This window comes from Prionailurus bengalensis, chromosome E3 (genome assembly GCF_016509475.1).
Source record: "Prionailurus bengalensis isolate Pbe53 chromosome E3, Fcat_Pben_1.1_paternal_pri, whole genome shotgun sequence".
In the NCBI taxonomy this organism is placed as follows: domain Eukaryota; kingdom Metazoa; phylum Chordata; class Mammalia; order Carnivora; family Felidae; genus Prionailurus; species Prionailurus bengalensis.
In genome coordinates, this window is record NC_057357.1 from 40,651,801 (window position 1) to 40,675,144 (window position 23,344).

Below are 23,344 nucleotides of genomic sequence, written 5' to 3' on the forward strand. Positions count from 1 at the left end.
CCTAAGGATCCCCTGAAGCGTCGCAGCACGGTGACGGTCCCCCGAGCACGGCGCCCTGTGAAACCCCTTGCAATTGGTCAGTTCCGGGCCCTGGGCGGGGCGTCCGTCGAAGCCGCCCAATGAGTTGACCCGGTACAGGAGGCCGAGTGCCGGCCCGACCGACGGGAGGAGTAGTGCGGATACTCCCTAACCCGGGGACTGGCCGCGGGGTGGGGGGCGGGGCGCCGGGGCTGCCGGCGGGTGGGGGAGGGGCGGGCGGCCCGGAGCGAACGCCGGCCCCTCCCGGTCTCGCCGGGCACCTCCCCGTCGGGCCCGCCTCGCTGCCCAAACCCCAAGCTCACGGTGGGGAGCGGGTGCCTTCCAAGGTCAGCCCGCTCCACCCGTGGGCGCTTTGGGGTCAGGGAGCCGGAGGTGTCTCGGGTCCCCACCCTGGACAGCGGCCGGTGGAGGGCACCTGGGCCAGGCTGCCCAGCATGGGGTGGGGGGCGCTGGACTGGCGAAGCGACTTGCATTCATTCACTCCTGCTTTCCCTCCCTTCCCCTCTCCTTCCCTCAGAACCCCCTAGTTGGCCCTGTGCTGGGGCCGCCAGCTTCCCCCGGGACCTGGGGCCACAGGTCCTGCGCCCACCGGATGCTCAGTGCATGTGGTTCCAGACGTCCTGTTACTTGGGGACTAAAATGAGGGCGTCTCACAAGCCTTCAGATGGCAGGGGGAGGGCGGTGTCCCCAAGGTGTGGTGGCTGGGCCCGGCTGGGTTGGGGACGGGTTGTGCCTAGGTTACCTCCCCATCAGTAATGGCCCGTAGGGCCTGGCTATGGTGACCGGGTCCCAGGTGATGAAGGCCAGAGGGCCTGGCCCCCTAAGCAGAATGTGAGAATTCCAGGTCTCTCCCAGACTCTGAATTCCAAAGGGGCTGCCCACTCCTGGATCCCCTCAGTGACCCAGCACGGGCCTGGCCTGGGGATGCTGCTCCCCTCTGCTCCTCCACCCAGGCAGCTGCAGCTCTCCACCTCGGGTGCCGGGATCCTCAGGGGCTCCCCGGAGACACCTGTTCTCTGGGGCCCAACCCTGGCTCGGAAGTTCTGAGTGGTCCTAGGAGTGTGTGTTTTCACAAGAGCCGCAGCTGAGCCTGGGCACGTGGCTGCTCGCTACACTTCCATAAACCGTCTTCCTGGGGAGGAGCTCGGGCTTCGGTTCTGTCTTTCTCTGCCGGGAAGTTCACACAGGGTCGCGCGAGGAAGGCACCCAACAAATAGCGTAGCCACTAAAAGGTGGTGGCTGCTGGAGGAGAGAGGAGAACCAGGGGCTCCTGTGCACTCAGCACACATGAGGGCAGGGAGAGCAGGGCTGGCCACATGGGGGTGGCCTGGCGGGGTAATGAGGGGTGCAGTTAGGGGAGGTGACCAATGTGGTGTGTGTCCTGGGCCGGACCCTGTGGGCCACGGGGAGCCACGGAAGGTTGTGGAGCAGGAAACGTAAGACTAGGTCCTGTCTTTATGTGTGGTGAGGGGATACCCGGACATGGGGAGATGTGGCCCCTTGGCCCTGGTGGACAAGTTATCAACCAGTAGTAAGAACTGTCCCCCTGGTGGAGAGTGGCTCTCCTGCTGGGAGGAGAGTCAAGATTGGTGGAGAAGGAAGGGGCATTTAGCTGGAGGACAGGTTGGAGAAGGGCAGGGGGAGGGAGGGCAGAAGGCTCCCTCCGATCGGGTATCATCAACGCAAAGCCTCCTTGGGCTCACACTCTGGCACACACATGCTTGGGGACGGCCCCCCGGCTGTCCTTTCATCAGTCAGCTCACACACTTACCCAGAGCACTGACTTTGACCTTGAAGAAGCACGCTGGCGTGGTGTAGACTGGGCCTCGTGGCAGGGAAGAGTGGGGGGGCCTCTAGGACCTGAGAATGGCCCCCGCGACAGCCAGCAAGAAAGCGCCTCGGATGAGGGCATTCTCGTGGGAAACTGACGTAAGAAGAGTGCCTTGTTTAAAGCCACTAAGCGTGCAGCGAGCTGTCATGCAGCTAAGGGACACACACCTGGCTTAGATAGGGTGGTCACGGGGGTCTCCGAGGAGGGGACATCCCAACTAAGTCCTGAAGGAGGAGCAGGACCCGGCTGTGGGGACGCTGGGGGACGATCCTTCCTGGCAGAGGGAATGGGAAGCAGGCTGAGCAGGGAGAGACCCGTGTGGCTGGGGCAGCACCAGCAGGGGAGGCTGGCATGGGGACAGGATGGAACAGGTAGTTGGGCTGGACCGTACGTGACATTTCCAGGGTGCTGGGGACTTTGCTGTGTGTTCAACGTGTACCAGTTCCAGCAGGAGAGACGGGATTTGGTTGGGTCCAGCTCCCGGGTACAAAGGAGAAACTGAGTCTTGGAGGGGATGAGGCCTTTGTGCAGACTCAGTGAATGTAGAACCCCGAGGGGGAAGAATGCTGGCCGGCCATGCCAGGCCATACGCCCACCCCACGAGGAGGGGGCGGTGTGGCTGGGAGCTGCCTGCAGTGGGGGCAGGATCCCTGCTCCCCTGGGTGTCTGTCAGAGGCCAAGCTGTGGGCACGGAGGCCCACTGCTCCAGGGGCTGGGTTGAAAAGAAAACAGATCCACACACAAAAGAGTGAGGTCAGACCCCTTACCTCACACCACATACAAAACTAAAAGGAAACACAGGAGAAAACCTTCACAACACTGGGTCTGGCCATCATTTCTTGGGGAAAACACCAGAACCACAGGCCAGTAAAGAGAAAATAGATAAATCGGGCTTCATCAATGTTGAAAACTTTTGCCCATCGAAGGAAACTACGGGAGAAGATATTCTCTGGAAGGAGGAAGGCCTGGGGCTGGACCTGCCTTCTCGAGTTCCGGGGGCCATTCCAGGAGGACAAGGAGCCTTCTTCCAGCTCTGGGGGACACATGCAGATGGCCAGGGGCTCCCTTTGCAACTTCCTCAAAGGGCCAGAGCATCCGTCGGAACCGCACCCCCTGCCCCCAGGCTCCTCAGTCCTTAGCCTGGCCCCACAGGACACAGAGGGCACCTTCCAGATGTCCCCATCTGGGATCCTGGGGCCGCGTGAAGGTATAATGATCCCTCCCCATCGGGTCAGTGGTCCCCAAGCCTGCTCATCCCTGTCCCCCAGATGGTTTGTACATTAGATTAGAAGGAGTCAAGTCCAGGACCTTCTCTCTGTGCCGTGACCTGTGGGTTTGACTGCTTCTTCCCGCCCCAAACGAAAAAGGCAGATGGTCATTGGATGTCCATTGCTGCAAACCACTGTCACCTGGGGGAGAGGCTGAGCCCAGGCTTGGCGGTGGGCAGACCTCCTGCTGTGTGCCCCTCCCAGCCGCTGGGTGGTGGGGACCGTGACGGGGCACGGTGTCCGCTCTGACCCGGCCAGCGGCGAGCTCCGCGACCCGTGTAGGAAATACCCGATCGCCTCCAGCGCCGTGGCGAGTAGGGGATACGAGGGTGGGTTGGTGGGGCTGGGGCGTCCTACATGACTGGGCAGCACGAGCCTGGCACCAGCAGAGTTTGGTCCCCAGCCTCCCAACCCACGGAAGAGGCCGTGGAGCGGGGTGCACGGGGCCGGGGGAGGGTGCCTCTTCTCCCCCGGGGCCTGCCCGCCTGGTCGCGCAGGCGTTCAACTCTTCCCTGTGTATGGAACGTGGGGCCAAGGAGAAGGGGGTTGCCTCGTGTTCATTTTAAGATGGGAGACATGTTTGCCGCCCAGGATGCCGAGGGAGAAAGCTGGACACACCGTGGGGGGACCGGGCTCCACACGCCCTGCAGGCACACATTTCCAGAGGCCTCTCTCAGCCTGAGCCTCCCCCACTCCACCGCCCCCGGTCTAAATGACGGGGGCGGGGGCTCTGAGGACCCCAGAGCCACTGCCGGAGTGGGTCCTCGCCCCGCCTAGGCTAGGCCGGTCAGGTCTGTACCTCTCTGTGGTGTCTGTGGTGCAGCCGGCCCTGCCTCAAATAGGGACACTAGGACCCCAGACCAAGGCCTTGGCCCCAGCCCACCGCTTCCTGCCTCCAGACCCTGCAGCCTGATGGCTCCCACCTCCCCTCCTCCCTGCTCTGAACCCAGCATCCCAGAAGGCCCTCCCCATTGCGCTATAACCCTGTGTGGGGGTCTCCCTCCCTACCTGCACCCAGGTGGGGGAGGAGTTCAAAATATGCAGGGGGGGGGGTGCGTGGAAGACAGGAACAGCATACTCACCTGGCTGGGGGCTACTCCCATGAATCTCCGTGTCTCGTGGCCCAGGCGCCCCCAAATTCCTGCCCTGGTGGCCGTGGCGGGCAAGGCAGGTCTGACCCTGCCCCACACGGAGCCACAGGCGCCCTCTGACCTGGCTGTTCCTGTGTTTGCTCGCCGATCCAGGTCAATAAGCGTGTGTTAAACAGACACTTTCTATCACCGCCCCCGGGCCTTGCGCCCCCATGAACGCGGCACAGACCCAGCGCGCTCCTTGACTGTAGCCAGATAGAGTCACCTGCCAAGATTCTGTGTCCACAGCTTCTTTCCTGTTGGGGGTGGGAGCGGGGCGCGGGTGGGGGGCTGTCAGAGCTTGGAGAGCCGTGACCGTAACCACGAGGGCCCCCAAGGGGGGCCCTTCGCTTGTCTCAGCCAGCAGGATTTTACTGGGAACCAGAACGCCTCCTTCGTCCTCTAGTTCTCCGGTATTTCACACAAGCTCCTTGAGCCCCTGAGAACTGTCTGTGGACACGCTGCTCTGCCCCGACTGTGCCAGAGGAAAACGCCATGTGCTCCACGGCCAGTGGGCCGTGTCCCCCCGCCCCCCCCCCCCCCCCCGCTGCTTGGTCCCCACACCCCAGACTCCAGGTCCTAGAGATTCTCCAGACCAAGGATGTGTGTCCCCACGGCTGAGCCGGGTCCTGGTCGCTGCTGGCCCATCCCCGAGGAGGGACACGAGGCGCGGGCCGGACCTGAGGCAGAGAGGGCAGCTCAGCCTCGCCCCCGACTCCCTGCCACAGGCCAGCATCGCCGTCTTCCCTGTCCACGGGGCCCGCCAGCTCCCACGTGGCGTGCCACATCACTGACTCATGCCCCGCTGTGTCTTCTCCGGAGGAACGAGCCCAAAGCCCTTCGTGCCTCCACCCACATATACTCTCTGGCCCCTCTGACACAGCAGACGCTTCCCGAACGTGTGCCCGTGCTGGAGCACAGCTGGGAATGGGCGACAAGGGGCCACAAGCGAGGACCGCCCCCATGTCTCCAGAGCTGACAGTCCAGAGGAGAGATCGCTCAGCAAAGGGGGCACGCAATGAGATTCACACAAGTGGGCAGGGGAGGAAGGGCCTCGGTCAGGGAGGCCTTCCTGGAGGAGGCCACGTCTAAGCAGGTGCTGGGAAGGTCCAGAGGGCGATGGCAAGGGACGCGGCTGGAGAGGGCAGGGCCAGGAGTGATTCAGAAGGGCCAGGGCAGGAGGACAGGGGAGGGGACCAGCAAGGCCTCCTGTGTCCTGTGGGAGTCGGGGATGGGAAGTATCTTAGTGACACGGGTGGCCTGGCGTGCTAGGTAGATCAAAGGGTGCACACAACGGTTTGGAGAGCAGGCCCAACAGGGAGACCAGCCAGCTGACTCTTGGTGAAATCGGGGTGGGGTGGGGAGGGATTCAGTGGTGTGGACAGGAAGGAGGAGGGAGGGTGACGGGGGTGGGGGGGTGGGATCTAGGACTGGCTCTTAGGAGCAGGAAGAACAGAGAGTCGAGGGTGATACCCCAGCCTTGAGGCTGGGCGGCTGGCAGCTGGGGGTGCCCACTGTGGATGCTGGGGTCTGCAGGGTGGGTCTGGGGATCAGGGGCAGCTGGGGGTCCAGTTTGGGGCCCGGTGGGTCCTGGGTGCCACGAGACACCGCTGGAGGTTTATCTGCAGCCCCCCGGGATGGAGGAGCAGAGTGAGGCACACGTGTAAAGGCCACGGAATTGGTTACAAAGGCAGGTTTTACGTCACGTATTTTTACGACAATAAAAACGGTACAAAAGCCCCAAAGCCTGGCCAGAATGGTTGCTCACAACCATTACCTGTGACTTGAGTAAACCAGCCCCGCGTCGGGCTCTGTGCCGACAGCTCAGAGCGTGGAGCCTGCTTCAGATTCTGGGTCTCCCTCTCTCTCTGTTCCTCCCCTGCTCATGCTCTCTCTCTCTCTCTCTGTCTCTCTCAAAAATAAATAAACACTTAAAAAATTTTTAAAAACACATTTTTTTTTTCTAAATGGGAAAAGAAAAATATTATCAGTAAGCGTGACTCAAGGAAAGGTAAGTAACCTTAGTAAAGAAAGCAGTCACCAACACCAATTAGAAAAACACGGAAACCTGTAAGGCTGGTTGGCCAAGGAAGGCCAGAGACCAGTGAGTCATGGAAGAGGGACTGAGATCAGGGATAAACAGAGGGGAAACTGAGGCCCACCCAGGGTAAGATAGAGAGTGTGGGCGCGGGGAGACAGGGCAGGGCCCAGGGGACAAGGGGCGGGGGATGTGCTTCCCTATCGGGGTCACGCAGGGTGGGGGGGTGTGACCCAAGGGTTTGGGGAGCAGATCCTAACCCCGCGGCCCCTGAGGCGCTCTCCTGCCCAGGGGGAGATGGTGCTCGGACTCTGCCATCGGTCAGGGCGCGTGGCCCCCCTGGGATTTCACAGCATCTGTGGCGGGACTGAATTGTGTCCCCCCAGTCCACACGTTCAATCCCGGCCCCCCCCCCCCCCCCCCCCCCCCCCCCCCCCCCCCCCCCCCCCCCCCCCCCCCCCCCCCCCCCCCCCCCCCCCCCCCCCCCCCCCCCCCCCCCCCCCCCCCCCCGTGTGAGTGTGTTTGGAGGTAGGGCTGTCAGGAGGTAATTAAGGTTAAGAGAGGTGGGACCCTGATCCTGATAAGAGGAGAGAGATCACTGACCCTTTCCTCCCTGCGAACAGGGAACTCGCCCCGGGGAACTATGAGGAATGACTGGCGATTGCTCAAGCCCCAGGCTGCCGGTTTTGTTGTGATGGCAGGCCGGCTGGGACTCCGTTTGCACGCCTGCCTGCGTCCAGCCCAGCCCAGCCTGTGGTGGCAGAGCGAGGGGGCTGGGTGCCTGCCCCGGGGTGGGGGAGGGGAGGAGCCTGCAGGGGACCCCCCCCCCCCCGGGGCAGGGCAGAGTTTTATTCAGGTCCACAGTTTGGGTGCTTAGTAAACGGCCGGAGACTTAGGACAGGCCTGCCACATGAATGAATGAATGCATGAATGAACAGCGACAGGTTCTCAGGAAGGAGAGGGCTACCTGAGGGGCTCAGAGCTTAGGGAGTCCAGCGGACGTGTTACCTGTGGAGCAGGCTCCCAGGGCCAGGCGGGACGAACCAGGAAGCAGATGGTTCTGTGAAAGCCAGATGACTGAGGCTGCGAGCCGGGTGTGGGAGACCCCTGAATGGCTTGGGACGGACGTCCTGTTGGAGTGGGGATGTGTGTGTGTGTGGGGAGACCCGGCTGCTGCCTCACGTTCTGGGGGTCTGGGTAGACCACAAGGCATAGGGCAGAGTTCTAGAGCCACGGCTCGGCTCCCTTGACTGGCTGTGACTCCCTGGGAAGGTCATGATCATGACTTTCGCAGAGGCCCCGAGGTCACTCGTGCTGGAGTCTGCTGCAGATCCCTTTCTTACTCTGGGCTCCCCTCGAAACCGGCCGGTGACAGGTGCACCGTTGCTCGATAACTGGGTCGGAGCAGAATCCCCTTGGTGGGGCGGATACGGCCTCCAAACATGCCTTTTTTGGTGGCAGGAGGCACAACGTGTAAGTTGTCCTTCATCTTGGAAGGGATGTCTCAGCGCCTCCAAAGCCCCACACCCTAAACGCCTCCCCAGTGAGTCACGCCCCTGGCAGGTGTGTGTCTTACCAGGTACTTGCGCCTTCTGGCCGACGACCGCGATGTCATCAGTGTGCAGGACCGGCGGGACGCCGTGCAGGATGGCTAGGTGACCACGGGCGACCCCCGGGTGCACGTCCTTCCCTGAGTGCCGCCTGCTTCGCTCCTGATGCTACTCGGAAAGAACACATTCACCAGATCGACAGCCACGCGCCCGGGGCCCAGGGCTGTCGATCTGTCCTCGCGAAGATGCCGGCACAGCATCTGCCGTTGAAGTTACCGAATATCCACCAGGACCCGTGTGGTTTTTGCAGGGACTGTGCTGGTGAGTTCAGCGGGGACAGGAGGGGGTCGCCTCCCTGTATCATCGAAGCCTTTGCCATTCCCCTGGGGCTGCCCGTTGCCTCTGATTCATAGACTCGGACGGGAGCTGAGGGCATTTCTAAGGGTTTCTACTAGGCCTTTCCCACCGTGATGGTCCCGGCATGCACTGGAGAGCTTCCTCTGGGAAAACGAGGCTCGCGGGTCTCTCCTCCTTCCGGGTCCTGGATGGAGGCGGCCTCGGTCACCGGCTGACCCTGATACACAGCAGTACACGGTCAGCGTCTGGCAACAACACTTGGTCTTCACCGAGTTAACTTCCGTGTTGTGTTTCTATTGACAACAAGTGACCCTGGGCTTCCGTTTCTGCTACCGATTTACAGCTTTTGTTTCTGGCCCAGGTCTTACCGAAACACCTGATCAGATTGAAAGAGACCGCGTGGAGGGCGGGGGAGGGTGTGGGGCGCTGGGTCAGGCCCTACAGGACCAGCTGTCCCGCTCTCTGGCGCCCCCTGCGGGCCGCGTCCTGTGGGTCCTGCGCCCTCACTTGGGCTGGTCTGCTGTTCAGGTTTGGGGGCGCCAACGGACTGCCCCCTCTGCACCGGGCGCCTCCACCCACGCCCCCGGGGGTCCAGAGACGAACCGGGGACGCGGCCGTGCCCTCCGAGGGCTCCCAGGGGGACAGCAGTGCAGCTGCCCCTGGGCCGGGCTCAGCGGGGAGCCAGTGGGGACCCCTCCCAGGGCACCGGGGCCTCAGCCCGGAGCTGTGCCTGCAGGTGGGCTGTGGAGTGTTGGGACACGGCGACAAGCTTCCGCGAGGACCGCCTAACGTCCGTGCCCTGACCTCAGCACCCTGACCTGTTTCATCCTGACCTCCACACCCTGATCGCAGTGTCCCAACCTGTGCGCCCTGACCTCTGCTCCCTGACCTGCATACCCTGACCCCACGCCCTGACCTCGTCGCCCTGACCTCTGCACCCTGACCTGCGCACCTTCACCTCCACGCCCTGACCTCCGCTGCGTGACCTTGGTGAGCTAAGGTGCGCACCTGACCCGGGCTCCTTGAGCTGTTCCGACTTAACACGACGGGCCTGCAGTACCTCCTTACGGCCACACGGGGGCGTAGGGGCCGCGCGCCCCGGGGCGGAGGGGCGTGGCCAGCGCGGCCGGCGGCGGGACCCGATCCCCGGACACATGGGCGCTGCGCCCCCAGGGGCTGGATTCTGCCATCGCCGACTCCAGCTTCTCCGTGGAGCCTGAGGGGCTACAGAGACCGCTCACGTTGGTGTGCAGGTGTGCCCACCCCCAGAGAGGCGTTTGGGGGTGCGGGTGGCGGAGGCCGCTCCCTCTCCGTCTGTTAGGTTTCAGTCCCCACACTCGGGAGACCAGGGGCATCTGTCGTTTGCTCGCTGCATGCTCCCAATGCCGGGGACAGCGCCCGACAGCCCATTCGCTGAAATGTCTGCACCGAGCCGGCGGAGTCAACCAACCGGGGACACGAAGTGGGAAACGAGGTAGGTTACCGAGCCCCACCTTTGCACCCGGTTCCTCCAGACACCCGCGGTCTCGAGGTTTGCTGCTGGGACAGCCGCACGTGGCCTCTGGCATTGCAGGATTCCCCCCTGCCAGGAAGGGGGGTGAATCAGGGCCCAGAGGAAAACACCAAAGGTCCCTGCTCCTCGCGCTGGGTTTTAAGTCCCGATTTCGTGTTTCTGAGTGGTGTTAAATGCGCCCAGACATCCCCACCTTCCTTCGCTACGCGCCCTCCCCCCCCCCCCCCGTGGGACTCTGCTACAACAGGTGCTGGGGCCGGGGGTCTTGCGGCCTGCCCCCCTCCGCCTGCCCCCCCCCCCCCCCCAACCTGTCCTGACCTAGGTGTTTGCTGTGGCTCCTCGTCTTGGATCAAGTTCCCTCCGAGCAGAGCTCCAGTCGCGGGCATTCGGCTTCCGAAGATCCCTCCTCTCTCGGAACACGCCGCCTTTGGGGCCTGGCTACCTGCTCTGAACACCTGCCTCGTTGCTTCCTCTTCTCCCGTTTCCATGAGCCAGGCTCTTGCTCTCTGTGCAAGAATCTTCTCTGGGCTATCTGCCCCTGGGAGCCAACACAGGGGCCGGGGCACAGGTCCATCTGACCGCACCACGCATGGCTAAGTGGCTTTCCACCCCTGCTGGTGCCCAGCACACGGTTTGAACGGTGCCCCACAAAGGCACGTCTGCTTCCTCCTCTCTGGGACTTATATCGCCGCAAACTGCGTGACTAAGGGTCTGGATGATGTGCTGGGCCCTACACGCAGACATGCCCTGGGGACACATGGAGGGATCAGGGATCGCAGCCCGGCTGTCCCTCACCGGCCCCAGGGCTCTGCCGCCTTTATTTCAGTCACTTTGTAGCTTTTCTCTTTTTCAAACTTTAGTGAGGTGTGAGTCAGTCTTTAGGGGCGGGGCTCCTGCCGCCCGCCTGCGCCTCTGTCACCGGGGAGCCCCCCCAGCCTCCGCAGGACACGCTCTCTTGCTCCTGGGCTGTCCCCAGGTTAGGCTGTCTTACTTTCCCTGACTGCCGTGGCCAAACACCACAGCTGGGTGGCCTAGAACAACAGAAATTTACTTTTTCGTGGTCCTGGTGCTCCCAGGGAGAGTCCTTCGCAGGCTCGCCCCGCTTCTGGAGGCCCCCGCGCTCCCTGGCCTGCGGACACATCACTCCTGTGCCTCTGTCTCCTCCTCTCTCCTAGGGACACCAGTCATTGCAGTCAGGGCCCACCCTCCTCCAGTCTGACCTTGACCTAGTGACGTCTGCAAAGACCCTGGTTTTTGAATAGGACCACATTTCGAGCTTCCGAGTGGACGTGATTTGGAGAGGACACCATTCCAAACCCTGTGCGTCCGGGAACGGGACCGGGGAGCCCCTGTGCACCTGTTCCCCAGCGGGAGGAGGCCGCACCACCACTATCCTTTCCTGAAGTCTCCTTTCTGCTTCAGGTGGCTGGAGTCGGCCCAGAGTGTCACTGACCCAGGCCCGGGCCGAGCCCACGGGGACGGGCGTGATGGGGGATGGCACACAGCAAGCAGGGTGTGGGATGGGCGAGGCATTGGTGCTGTCTCCCAGCGGGTACAGAACACCCACGTGGGAGCCAGGAGACCCCTGGACGCCTGCATCCACGCCTCTTCCTGCGGGCCGGGGCCCCCGGCTGTGCGGTCAGGGCGTCACGGGCTCCCATTCCTCCCCTGTGCCCCACACCTGCAGCATTAGTCACAGCCCATGGATGTGTCCCGGGGACGTGCTGGGTGTCCTCCTGGATGCCAGACTGTCCTCCCCTTCCTTCCTCTCCCCGGGGCGGGGGAGGGCCGGGCAGACCCTGCACGGTCACGCTCTCACGTGGGCCAGACGCGGAGGCCCGCTCCTGCCACCTTCTCCCTGTGACGACTCCGAGAGGCCACCGCGTCACCGCTGCCAGCTCCGGCCGCCTGGCCTCCTCCCTCTTGCCTTGAGCCCATCTCAGACCTCCTTCTTCTTCTAAGAGATTTTTGAAAATTAACGTCGATTTACTTCTTAGGGCATCGTGAGGTCCGTAGGAATACTGTCCACGGGAGGTCCAGTTGCCACAGGCACAGATGTCCTCACTTCCAGCGTCTGTCATTAGAGTGCTACGATTGTTACTGCCCGCGGACACCGTGGAGACCATCTTACCGGGCGCACAGCGCTGTGCACCCCGGGGGCCCTGACAACGTCGAAGGGACGCGTCTAGCACCACACCCCACCTTCCAGTGACATTCCCCAGCACGCGGGCTCCCGTCCGGCCCCGGCAGCCCTCGGGGATGGCCGCACGCAGACCGTCCTGTACAGAAGGTCCCCTTCCGGGCCCTCCTCCCACTTTGTATACCAGTGGCACCTGTAACTTGCAACAGCAGTTTCGTTTTTTTTTTTTTTTTCTCTAGTCAAACAAAAAGCTGGAGGGGCTCCTGGGCGGCTCAGTCACTGAAGGGTCCAACTTCGGCTCAGGTCATGATCTTACAGCTCGTGAGTTCGAGCCCCGCGTGAGGCTCTGGGCCCACAGCTCAGGGCCTGGAGCCTGCTTCGGATTCTGTGTCTCCCTCTCTCCGTGCCCCTCCCCCACCCATACTCCGTGTCTCTGTCTCTCACTCAAAAGTAAATAAACATTAAAGCCACACCGAGACCCGATCATCTAGAAAGCAGACTGGCAAAAATGAAAATCCCAAGCATGCCAAGTTCAGTGGAGGCCGGCTCAGCGGGCTCTCGCGGTGGGGCGGCCGCCTGGGGACACGTCACCCAGTAAACCCGGGGAGGCGCAGCCCTGGGTGGAGACGCTCTCGCCCCGGTTCCCCCAGGAGACGGGCAAGGCCCAGCAGCAGCGGGCGAGCATCAGTGCCGGACCGGACCGGGGACGCAGAACAGGGAGGCGGCACCCACGGCTGCTCAGCGTCAGGGACGGGGACTTGCCCGCATCCAGCAAATGCAAAGACGCAAGTCAGAAAGGCATATGCAGCTGCATGATGCCAAAACCAAAGTGTGCTGTTTGGGGGGCTCTGTGGGGAATAAAACTCTAAAGAAAAGCAGCAGAAGTCAGGATTGGGGGACTCCAACCAGACGTCCCCAAGGTGAGGTGTTTCCGAGTCTGTGTGAGCCTTGTGTGGGGGTGGGGAGACCTGCGCGGGCCCCACTCAGGGTCCAGTGTCCCTGACCGTCTGTCCCCTCCTCACCTCCAGCCTCGGGGCTGTGTGGGCGGAGAGGGCCCTTGGGGCCAATTCGGTCCATGGGGGACCTCGGCCTCCCATTCCAGGCCCTGGGCTCCAGACCCAAGCAGGGCGAGGACGACACCGGGTCGGTGCTTGTCTCCTGTCCCTCTCGTCATCGACTCATCCGTGTGCTCTATTTGTCTATTCTCCCAGTAGCCCATCACCTCCTGGGGGACGGGGTCTCCAAAATACGAGGTCCGTGTCAGGTGGCTGAGACTATGACCACGGCCAGCTGACAAAAGTGACCCACACCAGCCAGCACCCCAAGTTCAACATCAGGCTGTCTGTTTTGGGCCCTTGAACCCCGCCCTGCTGAACCCTGGGGCCCGTGTGAGGCTCTCCCAATGCCTCCACCTGCTCTAGGGCTCCAAGCCTTTCCTGTCCAGGGTCCCCCTCGTGGTCCCCGCCAGGCAGGACCTGTGCTGGGTCTCCCACACCTGGAGGAGCAGCCACGGAGGAAAGCCCAGGCTCAGAGAGGTTGGAGATTTGCTCCGGGTCCCACGGCATTAGTTTCTGAGGCTGGGCGAGCGCCTCTCTCGGGACCTGCCTGCCTGCACCCCTAGCAGCCTCCTCGACTGAGTGCACATGTGGCCAGGAGGCTGGAGGCCCGGAGTGGAAGAGGCTTCCTGCCTGGACTTCTCTTCCCTCTTCCCCTCCCCTCTGGACACAGCGCCAGGGGTCTGTTCGGGGGTGGGGGGCTAGCCCCCACACCACCCAAACCCCGGTACATCACTGTCTCCATTGTCTGTACTTTTCTGTCTATGAGACAGGATGCTGGCTTCCCATTTCTGGAAGATAAGTGTTTACAATCCCAGGTCTTAACGAAACACCTGATCAGATTGAAAGAAACCACGTGGAGGCAGGAATGGGGCGGGGGAGGGTGTGGGGCGCTGGCTCAGGCCCTACAGGACCAGCTGTCCCGCTCTCTGCCGCCCCCTGCGGGCCTCGTCCTGTGGGTCCTGCGCCCTCACTTGGACTGGTCTGCTGTTCAGGTTTGGAGCGGAAGCTTTCAGAGGCAGCTCCCACTTACCTTCCTGCAGCCGCGGGATGAGCCTGTCAGCGGCAACTTCTGGAGGGAGGGCACGCGGGGGCTGGCAGGCCTCCAACATGTCCTCTGCCCGCTGGCCAGCCCTTTCCTTCAGTCTCCAGGGACAGCTGGCCTTGGCGGAGCCCCTTCCCTGGGACTGTGGCCGCCCATGGCCTCCCCTGCTGGATCCTGTCTCCCCTCCCTCCCCATCCGGCACTGGCTCCCAGGCACTTCCTGCGTGCTGACTCCCCCTGGGAGCGGGCTTCCCCAAGCCCGGCGGCACCTGCAGCGGCCCCGGGTCCCCCAGCACTGACAAAGGGCACGTGCAGTGGCCCAGCGGTACCCGGGGAGCCGGCCGGTGTGCAGCCGTGGCCATGAGACGTCAGCCGTTCGAGAGATCGGGGAGGACAGGGACTGCGGGGCCAAGGTGCGTGGCACCATCACTAAGCCCTTGGAGGCTCTAGGAAAAGACAACGAAAAGCTGAGGCTGATTAACCGGCGATCGCGGGCTGGCCGTGACGGCAGGTGGCGCTCGGTGCCCAGGGGGGGGCGAAGGAAGCGGGCTCCAGCAGAGCGGGCACCCCCTTGGGCACAGCCGCTGGCCGAGGCAGGTCCTGCACGTGGGACGTGACATCTGGGCAGGTGACCGAATGCAGAGTGGCCCCCCTGTCGCCCAGCCCACACCCTCTGCGGGTTCAGACCCCGGGATTATCTACCCCGGGATGCGAGGGCCCAGGAGACGGTGCTAGAAACTCAGCAGAGCCCGTGGTCCACGGGGCGGCTCGGGGGACACACGGTTCACCAAAGCCCTGGGGTTTGTGCTGGGCCCTGGCATCGTGAGACACAGCGTGGGGCTCTCCTCTGCCTGCCGGGCGGCCGGTGAGAGACGCTGTCCCCGACAGGCTTGCCGGTGGCACCAGGCCCGTGGACCTGCCTACAGTCATTTGGCTGCTCTCCAAAACGAGAACAGACATAGCCGGTGCTTGGCACCAACCCACGTGGGTTCCTGGGCCTGTGGGAATGAGGGCAGTATGTCCGTGGCACAGAGGACACTCTGTGTGAGGATGAGGGCCCCCTCCAGGACACAGGGCACGTCCTCATCCATGACCTTCCTATGGGCCGCGTGCCCACAAGCTGGATCAATGGATCTGAGAGCAGGGACGGCCCAGGCTGCCGGATCTGCCGTGATCCGGGCGGGAACCCGGGTTTCCCGTCCCCGCGCCTGGTCCCAGAGGACACGTCAAGAGTCCTGCTGGGCAGCTACAGCTGTGCCTCGTCTCCTCGGGCTCCTGTACCAAGGCGCCGACCGGCAAGAAGCAGAGACTCCATCCGCCCGTCCCGGCAGCACGTGTCAGTGTCCTGTGGCCACCGCACAAACTGCCATAGACCGGGGTGCCTAGGGCAACAGAACGTTATTCTTGGCGTTGTGGAGGCCGGAAGGCAGAAGCCAGGGGTCAGCGGGCTGGCTCCTTCTGGGAGGCTCAGAGGGAACTCTGTTCCAGGCCTCTCCCGGCTTCTGTCTGGCTTTCAGAGCAGGATTCCAAGCTCTGCCATCACACGGTCATCCCGTGCCCGCGTCCAGGGCTTCCTCCTCTTCCTGTGAGGACAAAGTCATACGGGATCGGGGCCCACGCCCATGACCTCATCCAAACTTGATCACATCTGCAACACGTGTTTCCTTTTTTTTTTTTTTTTGAAATTTATCGTCCAATTGGTTTCCATGCAACACCCAGTGCTCATCCCAACAGGTGCCCTCCTCCATACCCATCACCCACCCCCCATCAACCCTCAGTTTGTTCTCAGTTTTTAAGAGTCTCTTATGTTTTGGCTCCCTCCCTCTCTAACTTTTTTTTTTCCTTCCCCTCCCCCATGGTCTTCTGTTAAGTTTCTCAGGATCCACATAAGAGTGAAAACATATGGTATCTTTCTCTGTATGACTTATTGCACTTAGCGTAACACCCTCCAGTTCCATCCACGTTGTGACAAAAGGCCATATTTCATTGTTTTTCATTGCCAAGTAGTATTCCATTGTGTATATAAACCACAATTTCTTTATCCATTCATCAGTTCATGGACATTCAGGCTCTTTCCATAATTTGGCTATTGTTGAAAGTGCTTCTATAAACACTGGGGTACAAGTGCCCCTGTGCATCAGCACTCCTGTATCCCTTGGGTCAATTCCTAGCAGTGCTATCACTAGGTCATAGGGTAGATCTATTTTTAATTTTTTGAGGAACCTCCACCCTGTTTTCCAGAGCGGCTGCACCATGCAACACGCGTTTCCAGTAAAGCTCCCATTCACGTGTGCCAGGGGTGAGGACTTTGGCCGCCACCCCAACCTGTCACGGCGAGGACAAGGTGAGCCCAGCTGGCGCTTCTCAAGCCGGTGGCCCCCGCTTGGTAGCCCTCCAGGTGATGAGAAGGAGTGAGTCGGGGGGACGGGGCAGATACAGTGGGACGTCAGCTGGGCTCGGGGTCTCCCCGTGTGTGGGAGGCCACAGATCCGGGTACCCGGAGACAGGGGCGGCTGGAGGGAGGCCAGGTTGTGCGCCGGCCGGGACGTGGTCCCCTCTGGTCATTGTCTTGAGCTGGGCTGAGCCCGTCTCCGCCGGCTGGGGTGACATCACAGACAATTATAGGTACTGGGGAGACTAGCTGGGGAAGGATGGGGGGGATGGGGTGGCTGGACCTTTACAGCGAGTAGCTCACGGCCTTTTGGGATCCCCAGGGTCAGGCGGGATGGGAAGTTTCTGGAACAGACATCAGAAACTGGATCCTTCCATCAGGCAGGCGGTTCTGTGTTTGACTCAGATCCGTGCCACATCCCGGCTGGACTCTGGCCACTACAGTCGGAGGGCACATGGGGGTGGTCACATCACGGGGGAAGAACTCAGGCTCGCTGAGTTTGGGTGACCCACAAGGTGCTGGGCTCCTCTGTTGCTAAGGCAGGAGCTGTGAGTCCCACGGACGCTGGAGGGCTCTCCGGGCCCTCAGGCTTGGGGGCCCAGACTCCGGCAAGGGAGTCCTGCGTCCTGGAGCTGGTTGGGCACCTGGACTTTTAGTCGCATGGCCAGATCCTGGGATAGAGGACGTGGGGAACCGAGTGGACCGCAGGAGGGTGAGGGGGCCTCCAACCCCACCCAGGGTGGGCCATCCCCAATGCAGCCCCTTAAACTGCTGGATTTCTCCCTCCCTGAGGCTGAGGACTCAGTTCCGGGAAGGCCAGTCCCACCTGGGACCTGGAGGCGCCTGGGGACCTCCCTTGCCCCGCCCCCTTCGGGAGCATCTATCTACAAGTTGCGGCTCCGGGAGAGCGCGCCGGCTCCAGGGGGTGAGGTCCACTCCCTCCCTTCCCCACCCCTCTGTCCAGGACCTGGGTCCCGGGAGCAGGAAGGCCCTTCAGAATCTGGCCCCAGGGACAAGGTGCCTGAGGCTCAGGGCAGGAGACACCGTGTGGTGGGGATCTTCGGCCAGGGTTGTGAACGGCGGGGGTGGGGGGTTGGTGAGCTCTGGCCACGGTGATGTTCCTGCGGTCTGTGCCCTTAGTCCCTGCCTCGCGGAGCAGTCCCCAAACAGGCCACAGAGGAAGACTCTGCTGACCCCGAAGGCCCTCGGGGGCGCCTTGGAATGACAGGCAAAGACCCCATTACACTGTGGAGGACCTAAACCCCAGAGGGGCCCGGTCGGCGGGTGCAGACCTCCACCGTGGGGCGGCCGCGGCCCGCAGAGACCTGCGGCTGCCCAGAGGGAAGAGGCACCCTGAGGCCGGGCCCCCACCCCCCACAGCCCTCGTGGCGGTCTGCCCGGGCGGGGGTGGGGGGAGGAGGAGGCCCGGGTGGGACCGGCTTGCTGACAAGGGACAGCGGGGGCCGCCTCGGCCATCCCAGCGCCGGCGCCCGCTCCGGGAGCCGGTCTGCACTCACCGCGGACCCCGGAGCCGCCTTCCGCGACGTCACGTGACCTGCAGTGCCACCGGCACCCACGCGAGGGCAGCCACGTGCTCCCCGGGAAAGGGGCGGGGTCGGGACCCTGGAAGAACAGGGGCCACGTGGGCCCCGCCCCGCCCCCTCCTGCCAGCGCTGGACCTGGACCCGGGCCGACCCCCCCCCCCCTCCCCGCCGTGGACTCCAGCCTGGGCCGAGCGGCTCAGCCGGAGTGCTGACCTTTCAGGGTCCTTCTAAACATCTGGGCGAGGCTGTGTGTGCAGGTGTGTACGTGCGTGCGCGTGAAGGTGCGCCTGTGCCTATGAACAGGTCTGTACGTGCATACGTGCACGTGCACGTACATGTGTGTATGCGTGGGCACGCTTGTTGGCATATACGTCCCTACTTATGTCAGCCTTGAAGAGGGGCAGGTGGGTGGCCGGGCCACACGGGTGCTGGGCTCAGGGGCCCCGTGGGTGATCACGTGTAACCCATGGCCTCTTTGAGGGCTTGCACTTTTTTTTAAAAAAATTTTTTTTTCAACCTTTATTTTTTGGGGGACAGAGAGAGACAGAGCATGAACCGGGGAGGGGCAGAGAGAGAGGGAGACACAGAATCGGAAACAGGCTCCAGGCTCCGAGCCATCAGCCCAGAGCCCGACGCGGGGCTCGAACTCACGGACCGCGAGCTCGTGACCTGGCTGAAGTCAGACGCTTAACCGACTGCGCCACCCAGGCGCCCCGAGGGCTTGCACTTTTTAAAAACATTTTCGCACTGAATCATCCAATGTGTCCCCTGGATAGTTCCAGAACAGGTGGGGTCTCCTCCCCAGTGACGCCTTTGCTCCTTGGTTCTGAGGGAGACCCTACTTGCACACCTAGGCACCTGTGATAGGTCCCTTTGGGCACCTGCGGGCCCAGGGCCTTTTTGGGTGCCTCCTGCCCAGAATTCTGGGGTCCTTGGGGCGCTGTTTGAAGAACCGGCTTGAGAGGAAACGAAGAAGGCTGTCTAGGTCCCCCTGAGGCTGCCCCTGGGGTTTCTTGCTCCCCGTGGGCCGGACCAGCACCTCCCTCCTGCGGGGCATGAGTCGGCGTGGGCTGCAGCCGGGACACCTGGGTTTGGGACTTGGCCAGGACCGTGGCCAGTGTCGCAGGCGGTACCAGGGCTGGACGGAGGCGGCCCGATCTTGCAGATGCTGGAATCAGGGGCAAAGCCTCTAAGGCGGCTGTTAAAACTGTGCTCCGCCGTGTAGAGAAAAACCCACAGTTAATGAAAAAGTAAGAAATCTCAGTAGAGAAATAAAAACTAAATAAGTAAAAGATAAACTTATTAGAAGATAAACCTCTCTTCCCCAGGCGAGCTCATTCCAACGGACTCCTGTCCTTTTCCCCAATCTTTCCTTTGTCAGTGGTTTCTGCTGTGAGGGTTGTCTGTGATTTTTGGATGTATTTTCCACCTGTTTCCAGCTATCATGTTTGTTTATTTTTAAGATTTTATTTTTAAGTCATCTCTACACCCAACGTGGGGATGGAACTCACGACCCCGAGATCAAGGGTCATATGCTCCACTGCCTGAGCCAGCCGGGTGACCCTCATGGTCTAAATTATAAATTCGTATGATTTAATTTTCTTCATGCCTGTGTATAACCGCTGAGTCACCAAATTCCTGAAAACTGACAACTGGGGTTTGTGAGCTGGGATGAGCCGCCGGGTCTGGCTGCCCCCACACCCCCCCAACTTCCCGGGGGGTCTGAGGCCAGAGAGGGGGGACCCGGCCTGGCCAGCGGCAGGGTGCTCACGGCCTCCTCGGCCCCCGGCTCTACCTCCGTGGCTGTTGTGTCCTTTTCTCAGTGAAATCAGCAGGCGTGTCCCTGGGCCTTAAACAGGTCACCCAGAGCGCTGCGCTGAGCAAAGATTTCAGGTGTGAGTCATGACTGCCAGGCAGACAACATGTCCTGCTGGCCACTTACAGGCATTCGACCGGAGGGGGGTGACCCTGGGGATGAGAAGCAGCGAGCCCGGCCAGCCTGCGGCGGGTGTGGGGGCAGGGGGAGGGGCTAGGGGTGTCCGCACCCCATCCTGGCTGTTCCCGCCTGGTCTCTGACCCCAGACCCCCCACCTTCGGGCTGGGGGAGGCTACTGCAAACCCCATGGCAAGGAGAACGAACGTCACTCCCTGTCCTGAGCGGGGCACCGGCTTCTCTCGTGGGCTCTCGGGCTGCCCTGAGCCCATATGGCTCCTTGGTGGCTGTGATGCCAGGGGCTTGGGGCCAGGCTCAGGTTGGGTGAGGCTCAGGGCTTCCCCGGGTCTGATTAGCCTGTTTGAACGCCGTGTCCGGGGGAGGGCGGTCTCTGCAAGGGACCCGGCACCGGGTCTGGGGATCTCCCATCTTAAGGCTTCAGGGGGGATCTCGGTGACAGGAGGCTGTGAATACCCACCTACCTTCCCTCTGATGGGTCACACATGTCACACGACTGTCTTACACGTCACATAGAAGTGGACTGTGAGCTGGCTGAGAACCCAATCTCAGGGTTCTCAGGGGCCGTCATGCATATGTAGGGCCCTGTGAAGGACCCCCAGGCAGGGTGGAGCACAGGGGGTGCCCAGGGAGCCTGCCCTCCGCCCCCCTGCTCCGACACACCCAGTTCCCAACCAGTACCGTGAGCCTTTCTCTCCATCCCCTCCCCCCACCAGGACGGGTTCCCTCCACCCTTCATCAGGCACAGCAGGGCCGCCTCGGGGCCTTGGGTGGGAGAAGACAGATGTCCTCATCCCCACCTGCAAGCCTGCCGTCCCCAAGGGTGTCCTTTTGTCCTGAGGACAACTGATGATCCCCAACAGAAGCCTAGTCTGCACACATCCCCGGGTCCCTGGTCGGTCCCTGCTTTGTTTCTTCACTGTGTTTCTCGCCACCTCCAATGACCTTATTCTGCAGCCCAGACCAGGGCAGACCCTCTGCCCGTTTTATGCATTGTGTTCTCACGGCCCTGTGACTGGCACGGCGCCGGGCTCAGTAAATGTTTGTTGAGTGACTGAAAGACCAGTCGTTAGCACTGGTCCCAGGAAGGGGAAGGGGAGACACGCACTTTTCTCTGCCAGCTTTACCCCGGGAGGTGGTCAAGCTGCAGATGGGGAACCGGTGCGCAGAGGCATCGAGGGCCGTGGTGCTGACTCAGAACCCAACTAGCCCCAGTGATGCTTAGCCCAGTGTGGACACCGGCCAGAGTCAGTCTGACGGAGCCACTTGGGAGGACGCACGGGCCCACCACAGTCCCGATCTGTAGTAAGGGCGTCCCTCCCCGCCGTCCCTCCCCGGTAGGGCCCGGTACCGTAGGCCCTGTGTTGTACTTTTGGAAAATCTCATCAGAGCCCCTGAAAAGGCCCACTTGGGATTTACACAGGAATCACGTTGAACCTACAGGTGTTAACGCCTCCATGACATGTCGCCCTTCTCTCCAAGGCCGCGGCTCATGTCTCTACCGGTTCGGGGCTCTCCAGAAGTACATCCAAAGAGCTGACACGTGTTCCAAACGGAGCGCCCAGCGAATGAGTAAACGCCGTGTGGTCTGTGCAGGGGACTGTGATTCAGCCTCGAGAAGGGGGGATAGTGACACTCGCTCCAACACAGATAAACCCCGAGGACCATATCGACATGCACCAGGCACACACCGCAGGACACAGGTCCCTGGAGCCATCAGATCACAGGCACGGGAAGCAGATGGCAGGAGCCAGCGCGTCAGTTTTGTGAGATGAGGAAGTTCCGGACGTGGATGGTGGGGACGGGTGTATGCTGTGAATGTATTTAGTGCCACGGAACAGCGTGCTCAAAACGTTTAAGGTGAATTTTACGTTATGTGTATTTTACCATGACAACAGCTTAGAGAAAAATCCTAATAATCTACTATGATGTACCTTTCTAGAATTACTTTTTAAGATTTTATTTAATTACTTACCTACTTATCTACTTACAGTGACAGAGCTCACACGAGCAGGGGAGGGGCAGAGAGGGAGAGAGCGAATCCCAAGCAGACTCCACACTCGGCCCAGAGCCCGACACGGGGCTCGATCCCAAGACCCTGGGATCGTGACCTGAGCCGAAATGGAGAGTCAGAGGCTCAACCGACTGAGGCACCCAGGCACCCCTCTTCGAGTGTGTTTTGAGGAGTGTGTTTTTCACTGCTGACAAACTCCCAACTTGCCAAAAACGCTTTTCAACGAATCACGCTACAGGTGGTCTAGCATTTATCTGCCTGTAATACCTTTTTCCACCCTTTTCCCCTTGACTTTTGCTTCTGTCTCGTAAACGGTGTGTCACCTGGATGTGTGTGTTTTAATAGCCAATCCACCTTCAGAACTGGACTTCTGGCCACTAAGTTCTGTCCCTCTGTGTTTATTACGATCACTGATGTGCTCAGACTGATTTCTACCACGTGAACGTATTATATTTTATATTGGTCCACTAGCCCTGTGTTTGTTCCTTCTTCTCCCTCCCTTCCCTGTCTTCTAGAACAGACGTATGCGGGAAGATGAGATCGCGTCCGCGCCGTCCGCACCTCGTATCTCCGGCTCTCACTTTCCTGATTCCGTTGTGTTGATTCTGGGTTACTGTGGATACGGCTTCTCTCGGTCTTCGACGCTATCTTTTTGAAAAGGATGGTGGTAACCTTTATCACGATATTTGATTTCTTTCGCTGAATATATCTCTTGCAACATTTTCCTTTACGAGTCTTATCTCAACCGTCGCAGAGAGTATCAAAGGTTTGAGATGCTGCGTTACTGAGGATATGCTTAGGTTGCCCTTGAAGGGCAGTTTGCTCGGTTCTAAATGATTTTTTTTTTCCTTGCCTTTAATGACACGCAGAATGGCGAGTGCGTGCGTGTGTCTCCGGCCTGGCCCCCGCCTCGTGGTCGGAGTGGGCAGGAGCACACAGAGGCGCCCACCCATCACCCACGGCTTCCTCCAGGGCTGCCTGAGTCACATTTTCACACGGAAATCATCAGATGTGTCCCCTGGGGCTCAAGGTGGAACTATCCAGGCGGGAGGGTCTCCTCATAAGACACCTTCATCCGCAGGGAAGACCCTGCTTGTGTTTCTAGGCTCCGTGTCCGGCCGCACCTGTGGCTGGTCCCCCTGGGCACCTGCAGGCTCTAGGCCCAAGGCCTTTTCCGGGGTCTCCTGCCTCTTCTGGGCGGCCCTGCTGAAGGGAGCCAAGAGCCAGGGCCCGACAGATGATGAGAGTGGGCGCGTCGCCCCCGTGGCCTCCTTGACCTGCCCTGGGGCTCCCCGGTGCCCCACACCATGCTCCGGCCCTGCCTGTCTACAGTCAGCCTGAGCAGAAAAGGACCAGGCCGCCGTCTCCTGCCCTGAGGTTGGGACTGGGGTTCCTCACCCCTTCTTCGGGGCTGCGTGGACCTCCCAGCACCTCCCCGTCTCCGTAGCTCAGTTGTGATGCAGCCTGGGCTGGGCCCG